Raw genomic sequence first — 8,502 nt, forward strand, 5'->3', positions numbered from 1 at the left:
TGCTAGGTTGACTGTGAATGGATGTTCATCCTATATCGTCAGATGATTTTTGGTGGGCCGCATGTTTTGATTTATCTTCATGATTCTCACCCCTAGTAAAGTAGGAGACACAGACTGAAGCTGGGAAAATAATTGTTCCGAATTTGCATTGCTCTTCCCGTGCAAATGTTGCCTTTGGGATCTGGAAAATGGGCTTTGTTATTTTTCTCCGAACGGTTTGAAAACTTCTCAGCACAGACCCCTCAGCCCTTCCGTTGATGAGTCATTTTTGTGGAGAAAAAGGTGGCAAAACTGTCCTTGTGAGTTGGCTAAAACTTTTGCCTCATTCCTGTTTTTCTGACCGGACATCCGTGAAAACTGGGAGCGAGAGTCTCTGCAGGTGGTCGGTAGAAGCTGGGCCTACACAGGTAGTGTGACAGATTCTGCTGCAGGTCGCCCACAAGCGCTCCAATTAAGTTGTTCCACTGTAACTAAATAACTGAATAACCCACTATTAATTGGGCCGGAGAAGGAGCAAGAATCGCTCTAGCCCAGTGCTAAGGGGCCTCACCTGAGAGGTAGCAGATCTCTTCTCCTCATAGACAGAGAGGAGACTTGAATTGGGGGAGGAGGAAGGGTGTCCCAAGTGAGTGCCCTAACCACTGAGCTAAAGGTTGTAAGAGAGGGCAAGCTGCCTTTGCCTCCTTGTTGCCATTTTGTGTGGTGTTAGGCAGCCTCCAAGCATGTCTACTGCATATAAATTAGGGGGTGTAAGGGCCGACTTTCTAATGTGCCAGGGGGTGCTCCCCAGGCCCCACCCCCACTCCACCCCTTCCCCAAGGCCCCACCCCTGCCCCACCTCTTCCTGCCCCCTCCTCTGAGCACACCCTGCTCCTCCCCACTGCTTCCCACCGCACCTCCAGCCCCCTCCAGCACTTCCTGCCCCCTCCCACCCCAGTCAGCAGGGTGGGTGGGAGGAGCTGGTGGGGGAGGGAGGCCTGATAGGAGGCTGATGCCTGTCGTCCCCAGTCTGTGGATTGCAAGCCGCAATAGAGGGGATGGGGTTTGGGACATATCCCTCTCCTTGGCATCTCCCATGGGCTAGCTTCAGCGGCTCTCGGCTTAGCATGCTGGCTTTTTTGGCTCGCATTTGTAGGCACCCATCTATCACACGAGGCCCCAAGGCGCCCAGCTCAGGCTTTGCACAGCCCAGGGGTGTTCCTGTGAGTTTCTAGATAGAAGTTTGCAGGCTCAGTGTCACAACGCCCAAGTCTCTTTGTGGAGCAGGGTCTCACTGGCTGGGCTACTCCGTGTGCGCTAAAGACCAGGCTCTTTTTCGGCACTGACAAATTGTGCTCTCTCCTCTTCTCAGGGTCTTATGCTGTTTGCAACAAGGCAGATATCTAATAATTAGCTCACCTTCTCCATAGATCTCAAAGCCCTTTCAAAGGAGGTTAGTAGTGTTAGCTCCCTTGTACTGCTGGGGAAACTGAGGCACGGAAAGAGGCAGTGACTTACCCAAGGCCCTCCACCTGTGGCAGAGCCAGGAATAGACATCAGGTCTCCTGAGTCCCAGCACAGCACTCTGTCCACCAGCATTGACCGGGAGGAACTGTTTCTATTTTTGCAAGGCTTCTCGTGATGTTTCCAGAAGTCTGAGAGCTGGGCATGAATGTAGGAAGGCCTGACCAGAGGGGAGCGTGAATCTGGAGGAACTCCAACATAGCGATCTCTCCCTGACCCCCCGCCCATGCATGCTCCCATCCCTTCTCCCAGGATTTGCCTGCTCCACTACCCACAAACACCCCATGGTACCACCTGCCGCCCTGTATCCCAGAGGCCTCCCATACTGCTGTGACCACCTGGGGTAGTAGCAAAAGGAGCAGGGATGTTTGGGGGAGACTTAGAAGGGTTAGTTCAAAGAGCGGGAGCTGTGCTTGGGGCAGGAATCAGCCCCTCCAGGCCTTAGTCCTGGTGCTTCATCTTTCCCTGCTACCAGCTGACGCCTCTGTGCCCGGGAGATGGGACAGTTGTGTGTGTGTATGCTCCAAGCGGCCAGTCCCATCTGCCCCCACACACACACACACACACCCCGGCCCCACTTCGTATGAGCTTTGGGTCTGTCTTCACTGTAGCATTAGCCCAGCGTCGCGCCCAGGTTTTGCCCCAACCCCGTCCTCTCCACACACAAATCCTTCTCTCCTGAGTGCTTGGGGGAAGGGGGCTTATACCCAGGCTGGCTGACCCTGGCTTAGAGCCCAGGTGCTGCTTTCACTGGCTGGGAATCCTCCTACTTTGCAGTGAGGACAAAAGTTAAATCACTCAAGCACTGACAGTCTTCCAATGCCGTCCAACAATTCCCTCCCCTTCCCTGCCCGCCCTACAGAAGGGTAGGGCGCTTGGAGCTAGGGTTAGGGTTCCCATGGGTAGAGCTTTCCGCCTTAGGGTTCCTATGGGTAGGGCACTTGGAGCTAGGGTGAGGGTTCCCATGGGTAGAGCTTCCCGCCCTAGGGTTAGGGTTCCTATGGGTAGGGCACTTGGAGCTAGGGTTAGTGTTCCTAAGGTTAGGACTCTTGTAGCTAGGGTTAGGGTTTCTATGGGTAGGGCTTCCCGTCCTAGGTTGAGGGTTCCTATGGGTAGGGCACTTAGAGCTACGTTTAGGGTTCCTATGGGTAGGGCTTTCAGCCCCAGGGTTAGGGGTCCTAAGGGTAGGGAACCTCCCCCCAGGGTTAGGGTTCCTATGGGGAGGGCATTTGAAACTAGGGTTAGGGATCCTGTGGGTAGGGCTTTCCGCCCTAGGATTAGGGTTCCTATGGGTAAGTGACGCTGCCCTAGGATTAAGGTTCCTATGGGTAGGGCACCTGGATCTAGGGTTAGTGTTCCTAAGAGTAGGTCACCTGCAGCTAGGGTTAGGTTTTCTATGGGTAGGGCACTTGGAGCTAGGGTTAGGGTTCCGATGGGTAAGTGACGCTGCCCTAGGGTTAGGTTTTCTATGGGTAGGGCACTTGGTGCTACTTTTAGGTTCCAATGGGTAGGGCTTCCCGCACTTGGGTTAGGGTTCCTAAGTGTAGGGCACTTGGAGCCAGGGTTAGGGTTCTGATGTGAAGGGAACTTGGGGTTAGGGTTAGGGTTCCTATGGGTAGGTCTTCCCGCCCCAGATTTAGGATTCCTAAGAGTAGGGCACTTGGAGCTAGGTTTAGAGTTCCTATGGGTATGGCTTCCCTCCCTAGGATTACGGTTCCTAAGTGCAGGGCCGGCTTTAGGAAGTGCGGGACCCAATTCAAACAATTTCGACATGGCCCTTGCAGGGATGACTTAAAAGAAAAACCACATATGAAAAAACACGTGGGGCTTGTATTCACGGGGCGGTTTTCTGAGTCTTTGACGGCACTTCGGCGGTGAGTCCTTCACTCGCTCCAAGTCTTCAGCGGCACTGAAGGACCCAGTTCCCAAGCGTTGCCGAAGATCCAGAGTAAGCGAAGGATCCGCCGCTGAAATGCCGTCGAAGACCCGCAGAGAGTGAAGGACCCGCCACTGAAGTGCTGCTGAAGACCCAAAGCACCGCCAGGTGAGTAAAAATAAAAAGGCGCCTCTAGCCAGGGAAGGGATTCTCACCAGGCGCGGGGCCTGATTCGGGGGAATTGGTGGAATAGGCCGAAAGCCGGCCCTGCCCAGACACACAACCCACCGTGTGCCCAGAAGGACAGATACATTCTCCCACAGTTCAGTGGGAAAGAATCAGCGAGTGGCTCATCTCCCTGTGGCACGAGGGCCCATGGGCTACATCCCCGGAAATCCTGGCGACACACAGGGGTGGGGAGTGCCACCCCGGTGAGGAGCCAGGAACTCAGGGCTTTGCAGTGTGTGTTTCTCAAATGCGGCCACCGTAGCCACATGAGGCCACCAGGGGCCTTTCGTGCTGGGTGATTGTGGAGGGGGCAAGCAGTGTTGACAAGCATCACTTTTCACAGAGAGTGACTTACGAGCTAGCAAGTCCTTTTTTTAAAAAAAAGCAGCCAAAAAATGCAAAAGAAACCACAACAAAAACACATTATTTGTTTCTATTCTGTTTAGGTCCCGTAACGAACAGAGACGACTGTACAGTATATTTATTATTGAGCTTGCAATAAAAACAAAATTACGGTCTGGACATGGCTACGTGCAGATTTATTTATTTTTCCTGAAGTTGATTAAGTGTGTTAGGAAACATTGTCCGAGCAGCCACAAGCGAGAGTTGGTGGCCGCACTGTGAGGCCACCGAAAAGTTTCTTGTGTGACCCCATCACCCAAGCTAACTCTGTGGTGAAATATTCCCAGTGTTGTGAAGCACTTTAGCAGGTCGGTCAATGGCTATTAGCCAGGATGAGCAGGGACACAGCCCCATGCTCTGGGTGGCCCTGACTGCCAGATCCTGGGACTGGGCGATGGGATGGAGCACTCGATAATTGCCCAGTTCTGTTCATTCCCTCTGCAGCACCTGGCACCGGCCACTGTCGGAAGACTAGATACTGGGCTAGCTGGACCATTGCTCTGACCAGTCTGGCCATTCTTATGTTCTTATGATCTTATAACGTGCCCTCCACAGAACAGAGAAATGGGAAGATTGGGCCACCTGGCAGGACCTCTCTTGTAATCCTCCAGCCGCTCCATGCCCGTTTGGTGTTTACTATTGCGTTATCTACCCTGCCCCAGCCACCGCCGCTGGAATTCTGCCCTCTATGGATGCCCACCTGTCAGCACCCCATTGGCCAAAGTACCTCTGCCAGACACAGCAGGCTGGCCTCAGACCCCCTGGTGTCCACCCTCCCCTTCCCAATGCTCCGTGGGAGAGAGCCTGCTGGTGCTGCCCAAGGAGAGGAGGGTATGTTTGGGGAGCAGGGGGTTTCTAAGGGCCGAAATAGCTGAGGGGGGACAGAGTAAAGACCATAGGGGCTGTGGGGTTTCACTTCTCACTGCAGCCTTCTTTCCACCTTCTTTGTGTCGTTATGCAAATGTGTGTAAATTTGCAATCTGCTGGTTGTGCTTTGAGGTCTGCAGGCAGAAGGTGATGAAAAGGTCAGTTCTAGCAGGCACAGCGCAGCGCTCCACTGCCTGTCTGGCCAGCACAGGTGCTGGAACTAGGGGCACTGGGAGATTAAGTCCCCCCCTCCCCAGGATGCTGCAAAATTGACTCTGGTGACTTTGGAGAAGGGGAGGAAGGAGATGAAAGAGGGGGCAGGAGACAAGGGATGGGAGGGAGACCAAAGGAGGGGGGCAGGGGACAAGGGGAGGTTGCTGAATACTTGGGGGAGGGTGGTGATTTATAAAGCCAGACGGGACCATCTCTGACCTCCTGTATCACACAGGCCAGAGAACTGCCTCAAATAATTCCTACAGTTGATCTTTTAGGAAAACATCCCAGCTGGAGATGAGAAGGGGATGGCTGAGTAAATGTCCAGCAGGGCCCTGCAGTGGGGAAGGATGAGTGAATATGCCTGTGGGTGAGGGGACAGAATATGTGGAGGGGAGAGATTGGTCCCCTGCCCTCAAGAAATCCCCCCACGACTCCACTGTGCACCCACCACCACACCCCTTTCAGGATCTCCACTGTCTTAGTTCAGTGGATGAGGTCTGTGCTGTCTCTGCATATGTGACGGAGCAGGGTTCAAAGCCTGCTGATAACCCACAACGTAAAAAAAGAAACAAACCCTAATATCGTTTAGCCTAAATTACTGATCTCCCTTCTCAGCCTGATCTCCACCTCAGTGGAGCTTTCATCAGGGAACTTCCTTGTTAGGTTTAATTAAAAAGCATCCATGAACACTAAACAAGAAGCCCAGAGAGGACATTACCCTGGGATATTTCTAATGACGTGAAGTACAGTAGTAACCTTTAAATCACTTTTATTCACTACAGTTAACACTAGATGGCATTATTCACCCAGCCTGGATCCTCACCAGACAGAAGGTGAAGCAGAAGCAAATTATTAATCCCTGGTGCTACATTCAGATCAAACCTCTTAGGTCCCCTTGGGAGCTGGGACAGTGCCCCACTGTTATAGTCATCAGGGGAAGGGGTGCCCCAAATCCTGAACAGACAGGGGAGTCTGGTCTGGATGCTTTGCTGCACACAACTCCTGCATGACTTTTTCAAGCAGCAGCCTCTCCCTGCTAAAGAGCTGCTCAGACGTCAGCAGGAGCCGGGGGTGGCCTGCTCTGCCCCACCTGGCCGCAAAAACCCCTAGCAGGGGAGATTGTGCAGGGAGCGGATCCGAGGCCAAGGGTGTGGCTCTTCCCCATACCGCACTCCAGGTCCCCCAGATCTGAGAACCCTTCACACACAGGCGTGGTGGGGATCATCTAGTATTAGCAGCATCCACTCCATTTTACAGATGGGAAAACCGAGGCACAGTGCGGCGATGGCCCAGCTCCTCAAAGATATATAGGTGCCTAACTCCCATAAGAATTAGGTGCCTAGATACCTGTGAGGAGCTGGGCCCTAGTAACTTGCCCCAAGGTTTCACACAAAGCCAATCAATGACAGAGGCAGATAGCACCAGGTCTCTTGGGTCCCTACGCTGTCACCCGTCAACTATGGTTCCTCCTAGTGAGGTCGCTAATGCATCACTGCAGTAAATGCTGCTTAAATATCTGCATAGCTGAGTCCCCCATCTCAGTGCAGCTGTTGGAGTCACACAACCCCTTGAGAGGGTGCACGGTAGGCTGTTGCTTCCAGTGATTTTTAATGTCTTCATTATTCATAAACTGACTGGCTTTGGACAAATCAGATTGGGAGGGGAACAGCTCGGGATGCCATGCTGAACCTCAAGCCATTACCTGAGGCAGAAGGAAAAGGTTAGTTTGAGTTACTATAGTGAATTCTTTCCTGGGTGTCTGGCTGGTGGGTCTTGCCCACATGCTCAGGGTCTAACTGATCACTATGTTTGGGGTCAAGAAGGAATTTTCCCCTGGGTCAGATTGGGAGAGACCCTGGGGGGATTTCACCATCCTCTGCAGCATGAGGCCTGGGTAACTTGCAGGTTTAAACTAATGTCAGTGGTGGATTCTCTGTACTTTGAAGTCTTTATACCGTAGAATCATAGAATATCAGGGTTAGAAGGGACCTCAGGAGATCATCTAGTACAACCCCCTGCTCAAAGCAGGACCAATCCCCAGACAGATTTTTGCCCCAGATCCCTAAACAGCCCCCTCAAGAATTGAGCTCACAATGCTGGGTTTAGCTTACAATGCTCAAACCACTGAGCTATCCCTCCTCACCAGATCTGAGCACTTCAGTAACTCAGCCAGATGTTATGGGTCTGTTACCAGGGCCGTCTCTAACATTTTTGCTGCCCCGCCCCTGCCAGCATCTCGCCACCCGAGTTCCTGGCCCCGAGCATCACGTCGCCCAAGTCCCCGCCCCCCTGAGCATCGCGTCACGCTGCCCAAGTCCCCGTCCCCCTGAGCGTCGCACTGCCTAAGCCCCATCCCCCCGAGTATCGCATCGCGTCGCGCCGCCCAAGCCCTGTTCCCCCCACCTCCAGCGTTGCCGGGCCAAACCAAAAAACACAAAAACAAACCCCGAGTGCTGCCCCATCCCAAAGTGCCGCCCCAAGCACATGCTTGGTAGGCTGGTGTTTGGAGCCGGCCCTGTCTGTTACAGGAGTGGGCGGGTGTGGTTCTGTGGCCTGCAACCTGCAGGAGGTCAGCCTAGATGACCATGGGGTTCTCTTCTGGCCTTAAAGTCTCTGAGTCTATATTGCTGCTTGGTAGCAAGCGCTGCCCCTGCCACCTAGAGCCATGTCTGGTGCCAGCAAAAACTACCCCAGAGAACTTCCTCAGAGATAAACATGCCCTTGGTCTGGGAATAACTGGAGAAACTTCGGCCCAAAGGGCAACTCAGAAAATGTACAAATGCCTGAGAAGAAGGACTTACTGTGCATTAATCATAGGCCTCTCCAAGAGACTGATGGCTGTAATAGCTAAGCATCTTCTGTACATTAATGACCAATGGCTCCTCGCGGGAGGAAAGGACTGAAGGGGTGTTATCTCCATTGAGGAGCAGTGGCCTGTCCAAAGTCACGCCGCAGGCTGAACCAGAAACTGATCCTGGGAATCCTTTTAACAATACTAACCCCTAGTTTGTCACTAGCCCGTTGCAGCAGCAGCTCTCAAAGCACTTTACCAGAGAGGTCAATATCATTTTACAGATGGGAAAACTGAGGCACAGAGCAGGGAAGTGACTTAGCCAGGGTCACCCAGCAGGCCAATGGGAGAGCTGGGAATAGAAAAGCCACCAGGATCTCACTTAACAGAGCACAGCTACTAACCATGGAGCCTATTCTCCCTCCAGAAAGGTTTGTACAGCTCCCACTAAGAATAGCACAAAGGTAACCTAGGGCAGGATCTGGCCCAGAGGTTTCTTCTGTATCTGGTAAACACATAAACATCAGTCTCAGCCATTCATCTCATTCCTGCAAAGAGACCCATTACTGACAGATATTGAAAACTAGACTGGACAAAACAGTGGAGAATTAGGGGAAAT

Source organism: Chelonoidis abingdonii, chromosome 11, assembly GCF_003597395.2.
Source record: "Chelonoidis abingdonii isolate Lonesome George chromosome 11, CheloAbing_2.0, whole genome shotgun sequence".
NCBI classification, from domain to species: Eukaryota; Metazoa; Chordata; order Testudines; family Testudinidae; genus Chelonoidis; species Chelonoidis abingdonii.